Source organism: Arvicola amphibius, chromosome 4 (assembly GCF_903992535.2).
Source record: "Arvicola amphibius chromosome 4, mArvAmp1.2, whole genome shotgun sequence".
Lineage (NCBI taxonomy): Eukaryota > Metazoa > Chordata > Mammalia > Rodentia > Cricetidae > Arvicola > Arvicola amphibius.
In genome coordinates this window covers 122,092,378-122,118,844 of record NC_052050.1, presented here as the reverse complement: position 1 = coordinate 122,118,844, position 26,467 = coordinate 122,092,378, and the positions used below count along the sequence as shown (strand labels likewise).

At 36.6% G+C, this 26,467-nt stretch overlaps 1 pseudogene; it reads right to left on the bottom strand.

The window, feature by feature from the left end:
* Positions 1–3,093: 3,093 nt before the first annotated feature.
* LOC119811606 overlaps positions 3,094–26,467 on the bottom strand; it is a 60,744-nt pseudogene continuing 37,370 nt past the window's right edge.

Below are 26,467 nucleotides of genomic sequence, written 5' to 3'. Positions count from 1 at the left end.
GACGGTGTTCTTGAGTGATGTTTCCCTTTGTACCTCCAGCACAAGGAAGGAGCCTCACCATCCCACAATCCCTAGAACTAGAATATGGGGGAAGGGAGTCAGGGTTTTAGTCAGAAGATTTTATGAGTTACCCTATAATTTAAGCATGGCACTGTGCTAGAAAACTGAAAAAAAAAAAAAACTTGAAAGGAGTGTTTTCTATTCCCACCCCTTCTCTTTAACTTAAATATTGTTTAAGAATTACACTTGGAAGTCTGAGGTAGTGACAACAGTAGCTTCTTTATTCCACATGAAATGGTAAGGGATTTTTAGGGAGCTTCTTTTTGTTGTACCTCATACTCAAGGAAGTAATCTGAGCAATCAGCGTGTCTACTACATAAGTGAAATCAATAATCAAGAAAAGAAAATTAAAGGAAGTTGAGATACGAACCTAAGAAATTGGATGCAACTATTTTTTTTTGCTAGAAGTTGTAAAATCCCATACCGTTTTTAAATATCTGTGACTTTGTTGTTTGAAGTCGGATCTTTGAATATCCTGTTTCTTCTATAAAATTGGTCAAAAAAGTGCTTTTGAGGTTGACAAAAAAGAAAGAAAATTAGAACACCATATTTCAAATGAATATTTTCAGCTCATTCTCATTACATGCTCTTCAAAATGCTGTATATAGAGTAAAGATTGAGAACAAATAGTAGCTAACATTTCTGTCTTTGTATCATCATCAGGAAGAAAATCCATGATTTGAACTAAGCAACAACTTGAATGCAATGGGGGAATTACTCAGTTCATGATTCTATGTTGAGAGTAAAATTGTAGTCACCTGAATGTGAAAAATATATCTTAAAATCTTTATTAAACTGTCAAACTACATTCATTTGTTCATCAGTCTAGTGCAAGTTAGGCTATGATTTTCTTGCATTGCTATATTCAAATTATTAACATTGACTAACAAAAAAATGTTTCAAGAAACTCAATTTTTAAAAGGTTTCAGGGAGAACATATCTAAAATTCAACAGGTGGATTTATATTGCTATACATAACTAGGCCTAAAATGAAAAAAACTAATAAGCATAATCCCAAATTTGACACTTTTGTAATTATAAATCACTCCAAAATATGGCAGAAAATCCAATAACTTTAAAAGATGGTACAGTTAATGTGTTTGTGAAATAACAAACAACTAATAACAAATAGTTATACTCTTCAAAAGCAATGCAAAACACTAAACATAACCTAGCAATTTAATTAAGTGCATGAATGTTAGTGAAATAAAAAGATAGATACCAAATAACCACTGTAAAAGGATCAATGCCAAAATAAGTGTCAGCCATACAAGAGAATACTTATAGCACTACTTCAGTCTTTCTTAATATTCTTCTCTAGATCATAAGGTCTCCTCTCCTTTTTCCTTTGTCTTTTTTTATTGGTAGTCTATTTCCCAAGCAATAATAATAATAATAATAATAATAATAATAATAATAATTTTATCTTATCTTTATAAGATACTAAGACTGAAAGTGCTTTAGCATCCTACTAAGAGACCAAGACTAAGCCACTTTGCCATGAAGACAACTTCACCCACAATAATATGGTTGGTTTTGTTTCCTGTTTCTGTCTTCTCAAAACTGGAAAAACAATATGTGGAAGCTGAAAAGAGGCCAAATAACACAATCTGCTTTGTTATAACTCCTGTATGTAAACCTACACAGAGTTCTACTAGAGCTTAGGCAAACTTTTGCTGAAAAAGCCTCAGAAATCTTTTATTAGTTATTCTAAAGAGAATCATGTCTTTGTGAATATTTAGAGCTACCAAATAATTCAATGGTATTTGAGCTTTTCCAAGATGTCATTTTTAAAAATAAAATTAAAAATGAATATAAAATGACCTATATCATCCATATAACATAGTTGAATTGGTTTGCCTGCATTCCTGAAAGTTTTACCAAATAGTAAACAAAACTAATTAAAACACAGGAATTTCCGTAGTGTACCCAGATCCTTGTACTGAAGCAATGTTATATACTGCCTCACTCTCCTAGGAACCAACTGTATGGAAGAGGTGACTACAGAGCAGTCAAACAGCTTAGGATAATAAGAAATAAATAGTGGCAGTAAGTATGAGTGTGTCTTCATTGCACTACTCAGAGTCAAGTGGGCATCACCAAAAATCTGACATGATGCATTTAAATGCCACCAGTTTTAGTGCCATATATGTCAACATGTATTTGACGGACTAAGCTTCTCCAAGAATCATGCTTTAAAAAGACACCCTCAACTGTATTTTATATGCAGTGTGAAACACTTGCCAGTTAGCCAGAATTTGTTTAGATTGAAGAGACAGTATAGCAGTAGCAATAAACATTCTTCTAAAATTAAACTGGGTGACAGATTGAGCAACCACACAGAAGTGAACATGTCTATTTGTTAATAGGAAGTTCTAATGAGCTTAATTTGTATGAAATAAGATCCAGAAATTATAGAATACGTGTGGGATAAATATCCTTATAAAACAGTAGTCCTATTAAACTATAGATATTGAACCAATCTAACCTCAATGTAAACCCCATACTTGGGGGATTTGCTGGATGACTTCCAAACAAGGATTATCCTGAGTAAATGTACATTGTTCTGATCTGTCTGTCCCATATTGTTTCTCAGAGGATGAACCATGAGAACTTACACTGATTCAACAATATTTTGATCCTTCAGTTACAAAACCAAAGCAGGCACTCATAGAAGACAAAAATCTGTACCCCAGACCTGTTAAAAGTATGCTAACATGTGAGAACACATACTAGCAAGTAACAAACTTTCTGCTAAGTGGGGTAACTGGACAAAGTCATGTAATTATTATAAAATGTGGTTTTGAAGCATTTTATTCCTTCGATCTCTATTATAGCCATTGTTACTAAGTACCAAAGTACCAACTTTAAGTGATAGGTCAGGAAGCATGACATGGGTAGGGGTCATATATCAGTTTTTGGGTCTTTTTTGTTTTTCAGAGTTAAAAAATGTAGATGTTTACTGGGCTCCGGGACAAGCAGACAGAAGGCCAGAAAAACCAAGGCTGAAAGCTGCTCCAACTAGCGCACACTTCATGAAGATGCTTTCTTTTGTTTATTCTTTTCATTTTCTCCTTTTTCTTTTTTCGATTTCGGCAACATATTTCTCAATTTCTTCAGGATTTAAAATCTTGAAGGGTTGATCCTGCCTCATGACAGCAAGTTCAATGTTTTTGCCACCTGACTGGACCACTTGCAGAAGTACCTTGATGACCAGTTTGATGCTCAGATCGTCTATCTCCATGACATCATTCATGTAGTTCTTCTCCAAGAATTCACGTACTCACTTGGCACCCCGGCCTATGGCATTGGCCTTCCAGGCATGATATGTGCCCGAGGGGTCAGTCTGATAGACTCTGGGGGTGCCATCAAAGTCAAAACCCACAATGAGGGCAGAGATGCCAAATGGCCTACGCCCATTGCTCTGTGTATAGCGCAGCTTCAGATTGGCAATGTAGCGGGTGATACACTCCACAGTGACCGGATCCTCCACAGTCAGCCAGGGGGTCTGGCACTCTACCCAGGCTCTGTTGATGACTATCCTTGCATCAGCAGTGAGGCCTGCAAAGGCCATACAGACGTTGTCGTCCAAAGTGCAGATCTTCCGGAGTGTTCTTTCATCTTGTAGCATGGCCACTGATTTTTTTTTCCACACCAAGAACAACAATGTCCCTTCTTTGTACACCAACCGCGGTGAAGCCCTTCTTGACCACCTCCTGCGTGTACTCCAGATTGACTGAAGGCCATTAAGAATTGGAAATGGTACTAGAGGTATTTTGTTGAGCTAATGTTATGAAGTATTCCACAAAAGTATATGCATACAAGTCTAAAAGAATAAGATAAAATGAATGACCATCACTGCAGAAGATATCTAAATTCATAACAATTACTGATTAAAACAAAGATTATTTATCTATAAAAATTTTCCACAGAGGATCTGAAGTGTATAGTTACAGATGTGGACTTATATGCATAAAAATTGCATGAAAATGTGAAAGTCATAAATGATAGGGGAGGATTTCTATGTATAATGAAAACTACCATACTGTTTAAATATGGACAGTGTGTGCCTTGTTAAATGTGTGTCTGACCAAAGAAGAGAGGTTTTCAGAAATCATTAAAGTTAAAAGTAATTCTCAGATCAAAGTAACTGATTTCAAAGACAATGTGATAAGCAATGACAGTCATTTTAATTAACATCAAAAAGCAAAGAGTAAGCAACATTACCAGCTTTCAAGGTTCTGTTTCTGTCTAGCACTACACAAATCATCTCTCAGTCTGTTTTGATGTGATAAGATCTATATAAATAAGTGAAGAAAATTTCATCTCTGTTCTATAAAAAATAAGTTTACACAATGAGGAAAAGCATTGAAAACAGTAGTCACACAAAGAAGTGATATAACAAGAAGCTGTAACCTATATCCACTCTAACCTGCAAATATGCCACCTACATACAGCCGTGAGTTGAGTGTACATACACAGCTTCAAAGCAAAGCTTCTAGCTCTTGCTTCCAAATATAATATTGTTTTAAGCCACCATTATACTGAAAAGTAGGGCAGTCTTAAGCTATGACATAACTCTAATAAACATAGATGCCAAATACATTAAAAACTATCATGTATTATGCATAAAATTACAGTGGTAAAACCTGGAACACCTATACATATACCCATATATTGTGTTCCAAAAGGATATGAATGGAAGCATCCATGAACTTTGCCATTTGTAATCCGAAGCTGCTCGTTCATTCCCTACTGCCCAGACCCAAAATAATCACATAGAAACTTTATTAATTTCAATATTGTTTGGCCAATAGTTTAAGCGTATTTCTTGCTAGCTCTTACATCTTATATTAACCCATTTCTATTATTTGTATTTTACCCCAATTATCTGTGAAGTTCTGGGTGGCAGCTAGATTCTGTCTTTTCTGGCAGCAACATGGCATCTCTCTGACTCTGCCTCCTTTCCTCCTCTATCTCTGCTTAGAAATCTTGCCTTGCTCTATTCTGCTAATCCACCAGCTAAAACAGCTTTATTTATCAAACAATAGAAGCAACACATATAAAGAAGGACTTCCCATGCCATTTGCTTTTTTCTGTTCAAATAAAATGGTAGGTTTAACTTCAACATAGTAAAATTACATATAACAAAACAGATATCAAGCAAGAATTACAGTTGCAATATTTACATCTACTTTTTCTCTTATCATCACTGGGAAAAACTTGTGCTAGAGGACCTGGCAGACCAGTATGGGACCGGATGTGTGTTATGTACATCGGACAAAGCCTATTCCTGATTATGTCTTGTACCTGGATAAACAATGAAGTCAACTCTGTATCATCTGGTATAAATTCAGTATTTTCAATATGCAAGATAACTCTTTCTGCATACTGTGAAATCTATAACTATATTAAGAGGTTCTTTAAAATCCCTTAGCACCATAAGAATGGCATACAATTCTGCCTTCTGGACAGAAGTATAAGGGCTTTGTTCCACCTTACTCAATTCTAAGAAGTTTTCTACAGTCCTTGCTAGAGACAATATAATAATTTCACATTACCAGTTTAGCTTTCATAAAGTTAACATTTTTTTCAGAAACAACCAACATTTATAAATTAATTAATCATACTAGAAATTATAATTCTTCAGATGGAAGCAACCCAATCAGTGAGCATTTAAAAAACTGGACTCTTCCTTAAAGATGAGAGTCATTAGGCTAGATAGAAATTCTGCTGCTGAATTAGAGAAACAAACAGTAATGTTGACAGACCCATGGGAAAGTCTTATATCAAGGATTTGAAATTGGTAGGAGCCAAAAAAATGCTTTCCAGCTAATGATTTGCAAGAAGAGATCTCAGTCATCCAGCTACTAGGAAGTGGATTCTGCTAATAAGTCTGAAAACAGAAGAACATGCTGCCGGAGAAGCGGGACTCTATCCTTACAGGAAAGGATGCTCTATTTGATGTCTGTGAAATCCTGAAGAGACAACCATTGAGACCGGGAAGATATCTGACCTAGACAATAGTAAGACACCAAGTGCTTTGTATTAAATCATTACCATTGTGAAAATTTGTTTCACAGAAATATATTATATTCCTTTTTTCCTTGCGTCAGAAAATCCATCAAATCCCCCTTCACAGAACCAGATGTGATATAGACCAGGTGGCATATTACAGAATAGTCTATATCTTTTATCTTAGTGGAAATGAAATGTATATTAATGAACCAAGTACTTTGTATTCCATAGTTGGGATAACACTACTTGAAACCTTCCATAATTCCAATCGATATATTGGTACTTAATGTGTTGGCACTGAATTAAGAATCACATAAGCAGAAAGAAGAGAGTATAATCCGCTGAAACTGCTGGCCTGGATATAAACAAAGCAGAATTAAAGATATCTTTGGTGAATAACTCCTGGTAGACCACTGGGCCCCTGTAGCAATTGTCCATTCATCTTCAGTCACTAGAGCACCAGAGCTACTACCATATAGTGGCAACATATCCCCAAGGTACTGTAAAAATACAGCACAGCTTAAATTCCAACAGTAGTGGATAAGTCATATTAGTTAACAAGTCTATGCCAATCCAAATGTTCCAACATGTTTGATAGCAGGATGCAGAGAACTACGATACCTAATTATGTCCCAACTATCTCCAGATCAACATGTGACATTAAAGATGTGTCCTGTAGTTGGTTTATGAGGAAGAGGACTTCCTATATGGTTCACAGTGTGAGACATGGATGTCTAATGTTTTGTGAAGCTTTTCTATATTGCTATTAAACACACATTTCAAGATATATTGAGATGTACTTGCTTTCACCATTAAAGAGAATGAGGACATAGCCTTCCAACTTTCATTTCATATTATTGCATTGTATATTAACTGATTACTTTAAAAAGAGTCAGTGTTAGGATGTGGTAAAGATATACATGAGATTCTAGGCAATAACAAATGTCTCAGCATTTTGGTTATGGTTTTCAGTATATCAAGATTAAGATAGTAATTTAAGAGAATCGATGGGAATAAATGAGTACAAAAGCCCTGGAACAAAAGACAAAGTATGAAAATCTTTGTGCTTCATGACAGTGTTCACCACAAATGAATGTATCAGTCAGATGAACAGAATGATTTTTCTGAGACTTTATGCCAGCTTGACGTGAGCGACCCCAGTACTAATGGGATGGGCTCCCAAATGGGTCATGGTAGCAGGAACAAAGATTGCACACATATGTGCAAAGCAGCATTTTCTTGCAGCGAGGATAGAACGGCTACTGTCACTCTGGAAAATACAATCCAGTGACTGTATCCGGGTTCCCCTGATATGCATGGATATCATGACTCTCTTTGACTGAGGTGACTAACTATTGGCGTAAGCAGCCTGGGGACCCTCTGCCCATTCCCCAGTGCTTCAGTGTTTTTTATAACAGCAGGGAGTGAGAACTAAAAGTATTTGTGATCTGTTGGATCAAACTCTCTAAAGGTAAACTTCTTCCCTCTGTCTCTCTCTAGCAAGCAAAAACATTGCTAACATGAGGGCCAACAGGGACGCTATGTCGATTATAGTCCTAGAAGTGTCTGCAACAACAGATTCTCAGGTTTATTTCATTCACTTCCTACAAAAAACCTTGACTAGACACCATCTTGCAGACGTGTTTACTATGTAAACTGCTGAGTCTTGGGAGCAGTGACAATAGGACGTGAAGTGTGGATATCTTTTTTTTTTTTTTTTTTTTTTTTTTTTTTTTTCGAGACAGGGTTTCTCTGTAGCTTTGGAGCCTGTCCTGGAACTAGCTCTTGTAGACAAGGCTGGTCTCGAACTCACAGAGATCCACCTGCCTCTGCCTCCCGAGTGCTGGGATTAAAGGCGTGTGCCACCACCGCCCGGCTGAAGTGTGGATATCTTATGAATCCTTTCTCTTATCCTTTTGTCCCAGCTCTAGTTTCAACCATACTCAAAATGCTACACAGTTTCATGGAAACTGACATTCTAAGATCATTTCTCCACAATTGCCTTTCCAACTTCTTTTAGATTTCTGTCACAGATTCTTCTTCCCTGTCTAAGATTCTAACAGACTAGATCTACAAGGCTGTAGGCCTGAAGGAGTAATAATCAACAGCACTGGAAAAACTCTCAACCAACCAAGGGTGATGGCTCATGGAAAGATGCTGTAGCCTTCCAACAATTCTGAGAATAACTTTATATGCTTTTCTGTATATTTCTGTAAAATCCAGTTTCTATTAGCAGTGGCCTTAATAACATGCAATGCAATCTGTATTCATACCTTTTAGTTATTTTATCTATGAAAACAAATGAACACCACCACCCATTGTCTCAAAACGCACTGTCAGAAATTCTACTTAAATGCTATGCTTAATTGAACACTCCTAGTTATTAATGATTCATGCATATTTATCATTCATAACATTTTTATTGTTGAGCCAAGATTGTATAGATATATATTATCTGCATAAATAATAAGATTGCTAAAGAGCTATGTTTTTAATCACATATTATATGAAAATTTATGCTAAAATACATCTGTCCATTAGAAGAGTTAAAGTGTACAATTATCCATCTGCTGAGCTGACATTTGTCAGCCTGACATTTAATGCTGTCACGAACAGGCAAACAAGACTACCGAGCCTTGCTGAGGATATCAAAGGAAGGTGTCTCCAGGTGGAAACTTTTTAATTAAAGCTTGATTTAATGAAAATTATGAATCATAAAACAACTGCTTCACATCAAATAGGTAGACTGTAACTAAATCTGCAAAGTCCTAAAATGAGAGTGTTCAATCATCTGCATGTTTGTAATAACATGTAAGCATAGGTTTCAGATGCATTCATTATAAAGAATATTCTTTCTAATTATTCCCTTTTGTAATATCTAAATAGGCCAATTTTCCTTTGTGATATACAGATGTGTTTTGTTGTTGATGTTATCTTTGGTTTTAGGTTCTTCACTTTTAATCGGCATATAACAATATTTAAAAGAATATGGTCTAACAATGTGAGAGCCCATTTCATATAAGTTTATAAAATGTTCCATATATAATTAACATACTTACACAATAATTTTTTTGTCTTTTTCAGAAAAGAATTATTATAAGTTTTCAAACTCCTTATTCTGTGTTATTTTTGTAAGATGACATAAGAATAAAAGCTTGTCAGTCTGATTCTAAACAATACATTCCTAACAACTGCACCAGAGTTCTGGTTGATATATACTAATTTATTTTTTAGATGTATTTGTATCCATAGAATGTTCAACATCTCGTATATTAATTAGTATTTTTTCTGTAGTTCAAGAAACATATAAATGTCATGATTGAGGAGTATAGTTTTTTTTACTGCAGTAGCAGTTTCCATGTATTATGACAACATACATTTATGTGTTCTTATAATCCAGCTGTTCTATAAGAATATGCCTTACTCTTAACACAGATCACCAACAAAATTATTGTGTAGATCAAAATATCAATTTTCATACACAACTCAGTCAAATGTTCATAATGATATACTTTAACTGCCAAATTATATTTCATTAAGACCATATTTAAGAACTTATATATCATCATTTGGATCCTTATAAATTCATTCAATAAAGGCAATGGTCTCTTAGCTATAACCAAAATTGTAAAGTACTGTATTTGTAGAAATGTGGCATTTGAAATTTGAAATTTGAAAATTAGGATCTGTTTTCTTTTTTCTAAAATTGGGACAATTAAAAATAATCTTTGTAATTAAAAGAAATATCCCTGAAATTTTTATGTAATCAGTTTATGAGGAGAGGTCTAAGAATCTGTGCCATGTGATTTCTAATTGTTCTTAATAATAAAAGACCAGAGTTAGATTTCAGGGGATGAAATCTGACAGATCAAAGATACAGAGCAGCCAGCCACTAGCTCTTACCTCTACAAAATCTTCAGACCAAATTGGATATCCTGTCTCTACAAATTCTCAGACTGAAGGCCCTGAGCTCCTGTCTCCTTCTGCCTTATATTCCTCTCTCCTTCTAGCCATATCAGTCCTATCTCCACCTTCCTAGTATTGGGATTAAGGATGTGGGATCCCAAATACTGGTATTAAAGGTGAGCCACCACCTCTCATCTCTGTTTTTCTTTGAGACTAGATCAATCTACTGTAGCCTAGCCCAGGGCAGCCTTGAACTCACAGAGATTCCTCTGCCTCTGTCTCCGAATTGCTTGATTTAAAGGTGTGGTCCTCACTGCCTAGCTTCTATGACTAACTAGTGGCTATCTCTATACTCTGACCTTCAGGCAAGCTTTGTCTGTTATAGCACAAATAAAATATTACTAGAAATCTGAATAGACAGATATTTATAAGAATGTTAAGATAAAACCACAATGTAATGCAAAGCTGTAAATGACTGGAGGTTTGGCTTTTTGCCTTTATCTTAGAGACATCACTAACCACACAATACCAAATAAGTTTCCCATCTACTTCCAAGGTTTAACTGCCTGCCTCTGGCTTTTGTTAATATATGAAGCATCAATATTCTATGAGCTCATTTAATTTAATCAGTTAGTTAGTGAGTTAGTTAGTTTTGATACTTTCAAATTGTCCTTCAAGGCAGCCCTGGCTATTCTGATACTATTTATGCAGCCCAGATTGGCCTCCAATTCACAGAGATCTTCTGGCCTTTGCATCCCAGATAGGAGGATTTAAGGTGTGCACCACCACTCCTGGCTCATTTCAGTTTAATAGGGTATCTGAGATTCCACATTATTCTACATTTGTATCTATAAATGAAAGTAGCTTCATTAGACTGCTTTATATCAGAGGAAACAACAATTTACCACATTCTTCAGACTATCATGGGACAGTGTGTGCCTGACCCCTAGGTGAATGCCAAGCATTAACGCAGTGTAGCTGATTGAAGAAAGGGCCAAGATGTTTTTTTGTTTTTTGTTTTTTGTTTTTTTAGAAAAACAGAAAAAAAACATGGGATGCTAATATCACTTAATATAATATTGATGTTTCAAAATACAGAAATTTCTATCAATCAAATTAGAAACAAAATGAGAGTAAGAAATTACAGTGCATTTTTAGTTACTCCATATGGAAAATTGAATAAGTAGGACATGCAACAACAGATTGCTATGACTTATTGAAGAAAGAGGAATTTGTGTATTCAAAACAAAAAAGGAAAGCATTATTTTAACTCAATCAAAAATTAAAAGATGAGGACTCTTTAAAATCCTCAACATCTCAGGGATGCAGGGATACCTCAGTGGTTAAGAGTGCAGGATGCTCTTCCAGGGGATCCAAGATTAGTTCCCAGCACCCTTATTTACATTATTTTTCCCTTTTGTTAATATGTGAAAATTAATAATTTAAGTATTAGTGGGGTATTTTATAATAATTACATAAGTAACCTTTGGATTGACTTTCTCAGTTATGCATGTTCATCTCCAGAAAAGTTATCTTCCAGGCCTCTGAAATGTACTCTATATAATGCTTACTGACATCCAGCATCAGGAGCAACAGTACTATGAGCATGGTCCTCCCTTCTCTCACACTGTTCCAGGACATCCAATGTTCCTTAAGTCCCAAGCCTCAGCTTCCTGATGTCCCTGACTGATGGGAAATACCACTTCATCCCCAACTTCTGTGCGCTACAACTCTTTATACATAAAATACTTATGAGATCATGTGGGTTTATCTTTCTATGGCTTAAATAATTTCTAGTTTCGCCCATCGTATCAGAACTAAAAAGACTTTAAAAGTTTATTCTTAAATCACTGTTTGGCCTATAACTCTAGATTCTTTTTTTTTTCTTTTTTTTTCTTTTCTTTTTTTTCATGGTTTATTTTTTTATATTTAAAAATTTCCATCTCCTCCTCTCCTCCTCCCCTTTCCCTCTCCTCCCCTCCACCCATACCTCCCCTCCCTCCCTCTCCAGGCCAAGGAGCCATCAGGGTTCCCTGCTCTATGCTAAGACCAAGGTCCTCCCAACTCCCCCCAGGTCCAGGAAGGTGATCGACCAAGCTGAGAAGGCTCCCACAGAGCCCGTCCATGCTGATTAGAGCCCAGCGCCATTGTCCTTTGCTTCTCAGTCAGCCCCAGTGATTTAATTAAAACTTCAAAATTGTCCTGAAAAAAAAAGGGGGGGAGGGGAGCAGAGAAAAGATGTATAGTTCAATAAAATCAATTAAACAATTTAAAAAAGAAGGATGAAAGGACATGGCAAAGGTATGATAAAAATGATTTGGAAAGGAATTGTGGGAATGCTCGACTCATTTCTGTATTTGTAAAGTTTTGCTTGTCTCTGGATAAATATGTAAGATGGCCATTATGAGACCAACATTAGGTGGTGATTCCAAGTGTATCTCAGTTCAAATAATCCATGAGTTAACTCGGAAAAAAAAAAGTTTATTCTTAGTGTCTTTAACATCATGCATCTCCACCCCATTCATTTCCCCACCCTTCGTATCTTCGTATCCACCCTCTGCCCTTGCAAACCTTGCTCCCACAAGCAAAATAAAGAAAAGTTTAAGAAAGGAAAGGAAAAAGAGACATAAAGCAAAAAATCAGTTTCATCATGGAAGCAGCAATGTGACACAGTGGGTCAAACAGTACACCCTTTTTTCCATATATCTTTACTTGCAAGTGTTAATTGCAGAGTCATTGATCTGGCTTGAGGACTCTAATTTCTGCTACACTATCAATGCTTGGCCTTCACTGGAACACCTCCTGATTTTCTTATTATTTCCCTGTGTTGTGGAGAACCTGCAGCTTTGGGTCTACAGGACCAGTCCCTTCACATGTTGCAGCAGATCACAGATGGAGTGGATGTTGGGGTGGGCCAACACATAACCCTGGTTCTGGGTCTGGGTGGTTGCAAGGTATGGTCAGCCTGCCAATTCTCCCTTGCCCTGACCACTAGGGTGAGCTCTCCTGTATTGTCCTGGGGAGTTTAGCCCTTGCAGGAATGAGCAGGTACTGGACCATTTCTTTTTCTTTCAAGTCCTCGGGGTCAGACCTCCCACACCTACACCTTCAAGGTCAGCTCTACTATGTTGCCCAGGTATGGTGAGGGACCACTCTCATGATTGCTCCAGCTGATGTGGGGCAGGGCCAACCACCCCACTCCTATGACCTCAGGGCTTGCTCTCTCACCTGTCTCAGGCTTGATGGATGAGAGTAGGAAGGGCGTCTCTTCATTGACTGTGAAGTCATGTGTAAAAGGAATAATGGGGACAACTCTTTCATGCTTCCAACTACAGGGCAGGCTCACCTAGACCTCTACAACAGGGTTGTCTCTGTTGTCCCACTACCCACACTGAGGCAGTTCACAACCATCTACAACTCACGTTTGAGGTATCTGATGCCTTTGGCCTCTGCAGGCACCTGCAGTTATGCTCATACATATATGTAGGTTTAAGTGCACACATAGACCCAGAAACAAATCTATGATACAAGATATGATGTTGTGTGAAGAATATGCTGTTCTGGAAAATGATAGGTTTTATAAAATCACAGCAGATAAACCTTTTAAGGGTTTTAACATTGTTAAAATATAATTTAATATCCATTTGTTATAACATAACTCACTAATAATATCTTTATAATTTTTCAAAATAAATGACTGATTTTTCTACTATATTGCAATTTAGTGCACATTTTATCTTGAATACATGATTGCCACGCTGCTGCTTATTCTTACACTATCTCCATAGTCTCCTCTACTAAAAAAAAATCTACAGAGTCAGGGATAGTCAATGCATGCTTCTTAAGATCATAATCCAAAATAATTTCATTTTTAAAAGCATGATACGTAAAAGAATTATTTCAGTGTGTCATCCCACACTTGAATTATCAGTCTCAGTGTACAGACAGTTCACATGAAAAGATATTGTTCTTGACATGATCATTATCCAAAGGTTTAACTTTGCACCGAAGATGAGAAAACCTATGCCACGCTTCTTTGATTCATGGTTGCTCTTCATTTTGGTTTTCTTGTAATATATTTTATTTAACCTTACAGATATGAATGTCAGTTTTCTGGGAGGAAGCTGGTGGCAAGGTCGTTAGACTGCTGGATGGATTTAATGTGAGCCTCTAGGAAATATGCAAACCTCACATGTGTTTAAATCAGATTCTTCATCTTGAACAAATTGCTTGCTACATAGGGAAAAGCCCAAGTGCTGTCTTGGGCTGTTAAATACATATTATTCCACTGAACTGTTTTATAAATCACAATTCTTCAAATATAATTCTCAAGTAAATTTGAATAAAATACCATTGAACAGTGAATCTTTTATAATAATTTGTTTCTAAACTATAAATATTTATATATTTATTCAATATAATTTAGATAAAAGAAAAAATGACTAATTATCTGACCTTTATTACAATTGCAAGATACAACTTGTTGCTGGCAAGTTGTTACTGAAACCAAAATTCTATCCAACACATTACATCAACATCATTATTTAAACTTTTAAAATTTCACGTGTGAGTACTGTATTTACCTTCTTTACTCTACTACTGCTCTCATATTGTCACACACTGCCTATCAAATTCAATATCTCTCATTTATAACTATTAAATCTTTATGCATACACTTATACATTTGTGCATGTACAGAAATATACACAGGTACAACCTACTGAGTCCCTTTAGTATTTCTCTTGTGCACATGTGCTTAGAACTGATCACTAGGAGTTGAATACTATATCAAGGGTGGACCTCCTGAGGAAAGCTACTTTTCCTTCCCTCAGTAGCCAGGGAGCATCTGTAACTCTTCATCTATGGGTAAGAACTTCTGAAATTTCTCCCTTTCTCATTTGACATGTTGACAGATGTGATCATTATGCTTGTCTTGGTTAGGCACCTATATTGTTGCAATTTTTGAATAGTGTTCCTGTCAAAGCAAAAAGAATTTCCCAGATAGATTTTCCCATGGTTGTGTTTGTAGTGAATTACCTTTATTGTTGATTGATTTGCTGCTAGGGCAGACGGTCCTGGGTTGTATAAGAACATGATCCAGGGGAAGAAGCCAGAGAGTAACACTCTTATGTAGTTTTTGCTTTTGTACCTGCTTCAGTTCTTGCCCTGACTTCTTTCAATAATGAACTGTGACTTTGAAGGAAAAGACAAAAACAAAAACAAAAACCCTATGCCCCTCGAAGTTGATTTTAGTCACCATGTTCATCACAACAGAATGAAAATGAAATAATATATATGCAATGCATAAACATATATTGGAACTTTTTAAATACTTTTTGAAGATAGTAAATTTATGAGGTTATTATCATCCAGATTAGACAGTACTGAAAGTAAAGGGAGACAAGAGAGAACGGAGCTTCTAGCCCCCTGCACCACTCCAAAGCAAACCATTAAATACGTAAATGATGTACAAACAGTGCAGTCTGCATTCCATATGAAAATCATTTAATCATTTTCATTCTGTATGAATATACACAGAGTGTTTGGCTTGACCTTGCATTAAACATATTTCTAGCAAATTATATTTTGCAGACTATAGTAATAACACCTGGCAACCTTCGGAAAAAGTCAAGGTTGCTAAAGATTTATGCTGAAAACATCTTGTTTTCTTCTGTTGTTTCTGTAAATGAAATTTTGCATTTGAGTGTGAAGAGCTTCTATTTCCAATTATAAAAGGGCACAAGGTGAGGAACAGCCATAGCCTTGGCTTGACGCTGAGTGGGTGGCAGTATGAGGAACTCTGTGTGTGCCTTCTGCATCTCCTCAGGAAAGATATTCGACATCTTTGAATCATTTTCCTGACTCACTCTCTTTACTATCTCCTGGTAACTTTAGAGGATGATTGCATCAATTAAGGGAGACAAGAGATTCAAAGGAATACTTCTCAAGATATTAAACATAATGTCACTGCGTTGTTTTCATTGAACAAGCCATGTTCTTACCTCCATTTTCTTTTCCTGCTCTTCAGTATTGCCCTACTGTCTTATCTGAAAAGGGACACATTTGTGTAATGAGTCCATTATCAACCTGCTCCATCTCTCAAACTCTGTTACACTGTGTCACACGCTGGCATGAAGTCACTTTTGTAGAGAAAATTGGAGAGACCCCTTCTTCGATGCTTAGTGATGCCAAAAATATTGTTATTGAATTTTTTTGTTCTTTTACAGACAAAATCTATTAAAGAGATACAGTGAAAGCTATATGTAATATGTATGTGTATACTGACATTTATCCAACATGTTGATAGAGTATAACTATGTTATAGTAGTACATATTGCATGGTAGATTATAGTATTAAGGAAAAGTCAAATTATTTTAATATTTTGCTTCATGATGTATTACAAATAACCACAAGAATACATACATATTTAATAAGTAAAATGTTCACTAAATCCGTCAGTATTTATACATTCATTCAGAAGTTCCATATAAAATCATTCCAAGTTGAAGCTTAACTCAAGTTTGACACAACTGTCAAACTTGAAGGTCAAGTGATTCATTCTGCCCACCTCCCCAGGTTTCTCCAGTGGTTTTTTTTTTTAACCTAAAACACTCTTCAGAATAATAATATAAAATAGTTTCATAACTTACCATTTAAAAAAATCCTAGAATCGTATGGGTTGTATTTTCCCCTTTGTGCACACAGTAATGCATATAGTTGTGTGGCCTCTTTACTTCCCAATGTTAAATAGGGGAGACATTTCTTTTATTCTGTAATCAAATAGAAAATAAAGTAAAATATGTGCATGTAGTGAAGAAACAAAAGTGATCACGATGGAAGTCAAGTGAGAACCAAATGTAAATGGAACCACAGCAGAAAAAGATTAAGAGAGCCCTGGCACATGTCTGACATTGAAGAAATCATTAATACATAGCACAAGGATTTTTTGCAAAGGTTACCCTTCAACCTAAATTAGGTAATGATAAGGTCCGAGGGGAAAATAAGTGAGGGATATAAGTATGATAGAAAAATTCAGATATTTATAGCATTAAATTGAGGGGGCAAAATCCTGAAACCCGATACAAACTTAGAAGCTAATAGTACATGGAGTATAGGGTTAGAGGTTCTGGGATCCATACTGGAAGGAACATGGTGTGGAAAGGCCTATAATATTTGAAAGGGATCTTGGTAGATTTCATTAAAATAATATTTAAACGTAATGTTTCAAGTTACGGTGCAAGTAGTTTAGTTTTAGCAATTTGCATTTAATATATTTCTAAATGACAGTAAGAGAGTATTTAATGTTTTCACCAAAATTTACAAAGCTCACAAAACAGCTACAATAATTTTCCACTGATTATTAAGCCTCTTTGTTCAAGCTCTCATTTGTATGGTATTATTCATGATATAAAGTGCAATACAAATCATGGATAGAATGAGGGCCACAATGTCCTTAAGAATACCAAAGTTCTTCTAGGGAGCTGCAAATCATGAGGTTCTCTGCACTTATGATAAATGCACATGCCAATTCCATTCCAATTTATTTGTTATGTGGCACCCTCAAGTAGAGTAACTCATAATTAATGTATAATTATGTAAAATTTGTTTTTCAATTTTTATATTCAATGTAATATATTCTAACCAAAATGAAATTGAGGTTATTTTTAGCTTTTCATTCAATTGACCCAATGTTCCTCATAATTGTGAGGCACATTTCTTTCTTGCCAGGATTTTTAAATCACGTAAGTGTGCTTTAAGCCTATCACATGCTATGATTTTAATGTCAAGTCACTTTCTTTGCTTTTAAATTTTTCCTTTGTTTGGCTCATTTTTCTATTGTCATCTTTTCTACATACACATAATGTTTTTATACTCTATTTGAAATAAAATCTTCTATATTGATTTAATATCCTTGCTTTCTATGATCATCTATATAAGGATCTGTATAAGCTTTGAAGATATTGGCATACAGTGCTGTTGAATACGTAGGAGGATTTCTAGGCTATTCCTTTGAGTACAGATTTCTATTACTCCCACTTTGCCTTTCTGTGATAAAGTTTCCCATAAAGGTTTTGTTCTTTTTATGCTGTTTTTGTTTTAAATTGTACTGTAAGCCTCACAAAATTGAAGTGTTTAATTCTATAGTCAATTATACACCATCATTAAGTATGTGAAGTATACCACCTGTATCTGAGGTTTTAAATAAAACTTCCCATTTTTTAATTGTTTGTTTATATTTACATATTCTATAAAATGATGGCATCCAGAGAAATTATTTCATAAAAACTAGTATGCCCTGCTTAGGTACTGGACCTGAAACACCATAAATTAAAATAAGAGGTTCTTTGGGGAGTTTATTATTGGGGCCTCATGAACAATTTATACGGAAACTGAGCTTTTGATATATAACTAAGTTCAACAAAGGTAGCCACGTAAATTGTTCTGGGCACATTTCAGGCTAAGATTTCAATCTTAGACAGAAACACCAAATCCATCCATAACTCTTTCTGAAACCTATTATCAAATGAAAAAAAAATTCCTAGCTGACTTCCTTATCTTATGATGGGGCTTTGACACTTGAATCAACTAATAATTGTAGCTGTTTCTCAGAAAAGGTCAAATTTGACAAATGGCCCCTTGCACATGGCGAAAACATTCTTTCGCTGTCAGGTGAAGGCTTTACTCAAGGAATGCACTGTTACAGTAGAAAGGATATTTGGGAAGTTGACAATATACACATAGGACCTTTCAAACAAAACATATGGTCTCATTTATCTCTTAAATTATCTCCTTAATGATAAAAATACAAATTGCCACAAAACACCATAAGAAACAGAGTGGATGAATCAGTCACTGCAGCCACAAATAGAACCATCTGATCAAGGGGGAAAGACAGATAAAAGCAGGGAAGATTAAACCAGTATGTAAAAATGTTCTCTGGCAGCGAACCGGCATCAGCAGTCATAGACAATTTAAAGTGAAAAGTGGTCATGTCTCACTCAGGGTTTCTATTACTGTCATTAAAAACAATGACCATAGCAAGTAGGGAGGAAAAAAAGGTTCAGTTTACTTACAATTATAGTCAACCTGACAGCAAAGGACCTTAGGGCAGGGACTCAAGGCAAGAATCTGGAGTCAGGAACTGATGTAAAAACCATGGAGGAAAGCTGCTTACTGGCTTGCTCCAATGCTCAGCACATTTTCTTACAGAACACAGGACCATCAGTCCAAGCTTGGCCCCATTCAGAATGGGCTGGAATCTCCCACATCCATCACTACCTACAGACGTGCCTATAGCTCCATCTTATGAGGGAATTTTCTCTATTGAGACAGCCTCCACCCAAATGGCTTTAGATTATGTCAAATTGACATAATAGTGTTCAGTACAAGTAAACTTCCTCATAGAAGCCTGATTAAAAATGTCATTTAAATTAACATAGAAATGGAAGCATGTGTGTGTGTGTGTGTGTGTGTGTGTGTGTGTGATGGTGTATAATGTGTATTTGGAGACTAAGTTAACCAAATATATTTTATTTCCTCATCAGGAAACAATTTTAGTAATGTATTTTTATTGTGTGTAGAGTTAGTTCTTTTATGTAATTAAAATCAGTTGAAGTACCTTTAGAAGTACTTAAACAACCAATATCATAGTATTATTTTAAAAGAAAGTTAACAATTTTCTGAGAACCAAAGACCTGTGTTATTGACTAAGAATTAAGCCAACCATGGAATTCCTTGGCAAACAACTTAACCCAATGCAACCCAGTCCCAGTACTGGAAGCCTTGCCTGGCTATAAAAGATGTCTGGTTCGAGCTCCCTATCTTTTTTTTTTTTTTTTTTTTTTTTTTTTTTTTTTTGGTTTTTCAAGACAGAGTTTCTCTGTGGCTTTGGAGCCTGTCCTGGAACTAGCTCTTGTAGACCAGGCTGGCCTCGAACTCACAGAGATCCTTCTGCCTCTGCCTCCCAAGTGCTGGGATTAAAGGCATGCGCCACCACCGCCCGGCGCTCCCTATCTTTTATTGCTAGAAATGCTCACCATGGTCACCCTCATAGGTTCCAAGAAGTTTCTACTGCATTAAGTTTCCACAGCATTACCACAGTTCTTTCCAGTTCCAGCTGTCTCTCCCAACTCCATCCCCCCCATACCAGATCCTTTCCACTTTACTCTCCCCCTGAATCCATTCCACCTATAGAGCTTCTATTTCTCCTTCCCAGGGAGATCCATGTGTCCCCTTTAGAGCTTCCTCTTTAGCTAACCTCTTTGCGTTTGTGGATTATAGTTTGATAATCATTTATTTAATGTCTAATATCCATAACATCCATTTACAAGTGATTATATAGTATATTTATTTTAGTAGGACTGGGGTTACCTAACTTGCTACTTCAGTCTCTGTGAGTCCCTCTGAGTCCTGATTAGGTGATTCGCTGGCCCATCTTCTCTTGATATCCTTCATCCTTTAGTCTCCTCTAGTGTTTCAGCTCCTCTTTCACAGGGTGCTTTAAAAAAAGGATTTTTTTTCTAGTTCCATCCAATTGTCCATTTCCCTGCAACTTTCAAAGTATCTTTTTTTGAGTCAGGATTTCTCTGTATAACATTCTAGCTGTCCTAGACCTCACTTTGTAGAAATGACTGGCCTTGAATTTACAGAGATCTCCCTGCCTCTGCCTCCAGATTGCTGGTATTAATGGCATGCACCATGATGCCCAGCTGATGTCATTTTTTTAAGACCTGAGGACTACTCCATTGTGTAACTATTAGTGAACATCTAGGTGGTTTATAGTTTATGGCTATTATGAGTAAAGCAGCAGTGAACTAGCTTGTTGAGCACAGATCCTTGTGGTGCTATGGATCACAAATAACCTAGACTGATGCTAGAATAGAAGGTCACTCTCTGAAAACTAACAGCTACTCCCCGTGGCCAAGAACAGCATCCACACCGCTCATTTAACTTAGAGAGGTGAAGCTGGTGCCTGCACTCAGCCTTCACCCTAACATTCTAGTGTCTTTGGTACTTCCTACCCTACAGAAAGAGAAACACAAACACCAAGCCAATCACCAAACTCTTGATCTCTCCTGCCTGAAAGATGTGCTGGGGCAATGGTGACCCAGAACTTGTGGGAGCAGACAAACAATGTTTGGTTTAACTTGAGGTTCTTCACAAGAAGAAGCCCATACTCTCCCTACACTATCAAGATGACCAGGACATGGAGACTGGGTAGTGCAGAGGCCTAGGATAGAACCAAACACAACATGCAATTTTTATAAAAAGAAAAACCAATGAAACGATTTCTAATGACATTCTGCTATACCTATAGATCGGTGCCTTGCTCAATTGTCATTAGAGAGGCCTCCTCCAAAGGCAGATAAAAAACAGGCAAAGACTCCCAGCCAGACATTTATGGAGAGAGAGAGATAGAGATAGAGATAGAGATAGAGAGAGAGAGAGACAGAGAGACAGAGAGACAGACAGAGAGAGAGAGAGAGAGAGAGAGAGAGAGAGAGAGAGAGAGAGAGAGAGAGAGAGAGAGAGAGAGAGAGAGAGAGAGAGAGAGTCTAACTTGGAGGTCTTCATAGAGACCTATCAAATTAGAAACTCTGTGGAGGAGGAGCTGAAAGACTAGAGGAGTCTGAAGAACGGAGGATACCAAGATAACACGGGCCACTGAATCACCTAATCAGGACTCACATGGACTCACAGAGACCGAAGTGGCAAGCACGGGGCCTGCATGGGTCTGTACCAGGTCCTCTGTGTAATTGTGTTATTGCTGTTAGCTTGGTGCTTTTGTGAGACTCCTAACAGTGGGATGAGGCATATCTCTGACTCTTGGCCTGATCTTGGATGCCTTATTCAGCCTCAATATGAGAATTTTGCCTTGTTTTATTGGAGTTTGCCGTTTGGTTGTCCTCTCTTGGAGACCTGCTCTTTACAGAAGAGGACTTGAGTGGGAATGAATCTGGGGAAGAAAGGACGTGGTGGGGAGAATCTGGGAAGAATGAAGGAGGAAAAACTGTGATTGGGATGTATTTTTTTTAACATTTTTTTCCAGTTTATTTTTTATTAAAAATTGCCATCTCCTCCCCTCCTCCTTCCCCTTCCCTCCCCTCCCCTCCACCCACACCCCCACTCCCTCCCTCTTGAGGCCAAACAGCCATCAGGGTTCTCTACACTATGTTGAGTCCAAGGTCCTCCTAACTCCCCCCAGGTCCAGGAAGGTGAGCAACCGTACTGACAAGGCTCACACAGAGCCCGTCCATGTCGTAGAGACCAAGCCCATCGCCATTGTCCTTGGCTCCTCGGTCAGCCTCCACCATCAGCCACCCTCAGAGAGTCCGATTTGGTCGCATGTTCCATCAGTCCCATTCCAAGTGGACTTGGTGGTCTCCCATTAGTTCTGTCCTGCCGTCTCAGTGGGTGAACGCGTCCCTCATGGTTCTGACTTTCTTTCTCATGATCTCTCTCCATTCGCTCCACATCAGAACTTTGGGAGCTCAGTCCGGTGCTCCATTGTGGGGCTCTGTCTCTATCTCCATCCATCGCCAGGTGAAGGTTAAGGCTCACAGTGAGCCCGTCCATGCTGTAGAGTTCACATTTATTGCCGTTGTCCTTGCCATACTCATGAATATCTTGCACATCACCATAGAACCTTCACCTGGCATTGGATGGAGAAAATGACAGAGCCCCACATAGGAGCACCAGACTGAGCTCCCAAGGTCCAGATGAGGAGCAAAAGGAGGGAGATCATGAGCAAGGAAGTCAGGACCGTGAGGAGTGCGTTTACCCATTGAGACGGTGGGACAGATCTAACGGGAGACCACCAAGTCCAGTTGGAATGGAACTGATGGAACAGGGGACCAAACCGGGCTCTCTGAATGTGGCTGACGGTGGAGGAGGACTGGGATGTATTTTATAAGAGAAGAATCCATTTTCGATTAGAAAAAATTTTAAAAACAATCCATCAAAATAAATGTTTTATATGCTTATAATATGAGCTCAGCACTATTCAAATATGAGGAAATAATAAGAATGTCAATTGTTTTACTCTGAAAGAACTAATATGAATGCAAATACAAATTTAGCAAATAATAAAATACAAGATTTTGCTCAGGAATAAAGATCATACCTCAGGGCAGATTTGGTGACAAACATAACCCCAGCACTCAAGAATCTGAAGTATAACTATGAAATGGAAGCCACTCTCACTTAAGTACAGAAACAAATAAACAATTTCAGCATAATTGCAAGTGAATAACTCAAAGCACATGAAGATGAAAATGGAAGAGGATCAGGAGAAGACTGTTTTTAGTTTTGCCATCAGAGTGTACTAGACTTCTCTTTAGTTGAGATGAGACTAGAGGAAATCAGTTTTTCAGTAGTGATATAGGATTCAATACTGGGCATGGTGGCACTAACCTTTAATTCCTGACCTCAGAGATTAAATGCAGGAAACCTGGGTTCGAGGCCAGCCTCGTGTATGTTTCCAATTCAAGGTAAAGCTGTGCTATATGAGACTCAATCTTTATCAATCATTCAGCCATTCAATCACAGTGGCAAACAATTCTTTCATTGGCAAAATGAAGCTCTGATACTTCAGAGATTAGAACAAAACTGTAAGTGTGGTCACTATATAAACAAGTGCTATCTCTACTCAAACAAATAGTCAAGGGGAAATACTCTGAGAGAGAGCTTCTGGAAGTGCATGCCCCGAACCAATGGTCAGTGAGAGAGCTACTAAATCAGAAAGGAAGTCAGTCTAACAGTGTCAGTCAAGAGGAAGAACATTTAAAAGGCCAGTTAATTTTATCTGGTATCAGAATATGAATGAGCCTAAATTGGTCATGATAAAGTAAAAACTTATGAAGATATAACTTCAGCAAATTCTAGCAAAAACAAAAATTAATATGAACCTATAGGTGATTTTGAAAATATTGAACAATTAAGAAACTATGAGAATGATGAGAGAGGAAGAAATGACTCACAGTATAAAATTAAAAATATATTCAAGAAAAATTAATAATTAACCCATGGAAAAAGATCTGTTACCCTCATAGAAATGCCCTCCCTTGCAGAAAGGAGGGGACTCAGAGGTTCATGAAACTCGCATGTAAGTTTAAAAGGCCCGTTTATCTCTGGAAACCCAGAAGACTCGCAAAGGCCATAACAGATATTATATGAGCAGTAATAATTGCTGATTGGAAGGAAACTCCACTGATAAAGTTGCTGCAAGGTATATGAGTAATTCCTAAGTTGTGGCTTGAAGGACCATCAGCCATGCTGCTGTAGGTTTTGATGATGCTACTTTCAGTTACTCAAGTTCCTGGAGTAACACCCCAGATGAACACTGATCTACCAAGACAGCCTTGGATGGAGTAATTTCTTTAGTGTGTCATTACTGCTCTATCTATACTTATGATTTGTTCACCCTTCTCTAGAAAAACTCATCCAACAAAAGATAAAGAAGCATCAATGTAGTATTACAATGCAGTATTATATCTAAAAAATGAATATCAAAATTAGATTAACTTAGTTTGGTTATGAGATTTTTCTCTTTCACTGTTTGTTTATATAATTAGAACAAATTAGTTTGTCTAGTTTATTTCTTTTTTTAAAAAAGTACATTATAATGCCAAGTTCATAATTGTATTATGATTTAAACCAAAAGAATGTAAAAATCACGAATAGAACAGTAATAGTTAATTATTCAATCAGTGCTATAAAGCTCAGAATGAAGTAAAGCCCAGAATTGTTCACTGTTGATTTTTGCCTTCTTTAAAGAACTAACACATATTACCCTCAAGCTATGCCACAGAAAAATATAAAAAAGCTATTCAAAATATTTTTATGAAATTGAGATGAATCTGTTAATAAAATATGAAAAGAAAGAAAATAATAGATTAATGTCCACAATCAACATAGATAAAAGAATCTTCAACAAAGTATTTACAAATCAAATGTCATGGACAAGTAATATCAAGTAATATAGTTGGTTTTATGACAAGGATGCAAAGATAGTTCAAAATGCAAAAATCAATAAAAATAACACGTTGCATCATATAAAAAACAAAGAGAAATTATATAATCATAAGAAATGTAGAAAAACACTTGAAAAATATGAAATTGCTTAATAATAAAAATCTTTGAAAAATTGGTGTGTAGAATGACAATACTTCAATACAGTGAAGACTGCATATAAAAAATCTGTATCTAATATCACTATGTAACTGGGGAGAAAATGAAACCCTTTTCCACTAAGATCTTAAATAAGAATGTGGAGTCTACTCTGACAGTTCTTATTCAAAGTAACACTAAAAAATTTACAAAAAAACAATTACAAAATGAAAGACACAAAGACATACATACATAAGATAAAGCCAAAGAATTCCCAGTATTAACAATATGATTTTAGATGAAAAAAACCACTAATGTCCACCAAAAGACCATTACAACTGGGACTGGGAAGATGGTTTAGAACTTAAGAGTACTCTCTGCTTCCCCAGCAGATCCGGGTTTGAATCTCAGCACTCACACTGTAGCTCACAATCAAATATAACTCCATTTCCAGAAAATCTGATACCATCTACTGTCATCCATGGGCACCAAACATGTACATGGTGTCTCTATTTACACATAGGAAAAGAAATCTTTTATATTAATATTTTTAATTAAAGTTATATTATAAAGCATGTTCCTTGATCAAAATGAAAAAAAAAATCAAGTAAAACGTAAATGTATTCTTGATTTTTAAGCATACCAGGTAGAGGTCTATTTGAAAAATGTTTTGAGCTACAATGCAAAAATTCTACAGAGAAACTGACAAAACATGGCCTGATTTTCAGATGTGTTAATATCAAGGCGCAGTGCTGGTTCAGACCAGAGTGGAATGCCCAGGCGGCGTTCACAATGCACACCAGATGGAAGTGATACATGCTGAATAGCATATCCTCTTGATTACTGTACTTGAAAGTATGTGAGATTTATTATGAGCCTAATTCTAATGCGATGAATGTCATCAACAGATTGTATGATGGGTCATTTTCACTGTGGGGTGTAAAAGAATTACCAGGGAAGTTGACAGGCGAAGCGTATTAGAAAACAATCTTGTAAATTTGATTAATGGCATTTGCAAACCCACATTTATCCAAAAATAATGTTTTCTGTCCATATGGTGACAATGAGAGTCTTAGGCCACCTTCTAGGAGATCATAAAGATGATAAACAGATTTTTTTAAAAGAGTCTATTTTGATGTTTTACAGGAAAAACATTGTTTAACTATTTGTATTAACATCTAAGTTATACTGAAGAGGAATATTTTTTAACCAATAGAAATCCAGCACACTCAGCAGTTAATGGAGTCCATAACAAAATGATCTTACAGAGAACAGGCCACACTTAATACTGCTCACCAATGGAGATCCCACACTTTGAGAGCAGCTGCTGTCCAAAATGAGTGTCCACTGAAATGAGAATATCATCTACTTCCT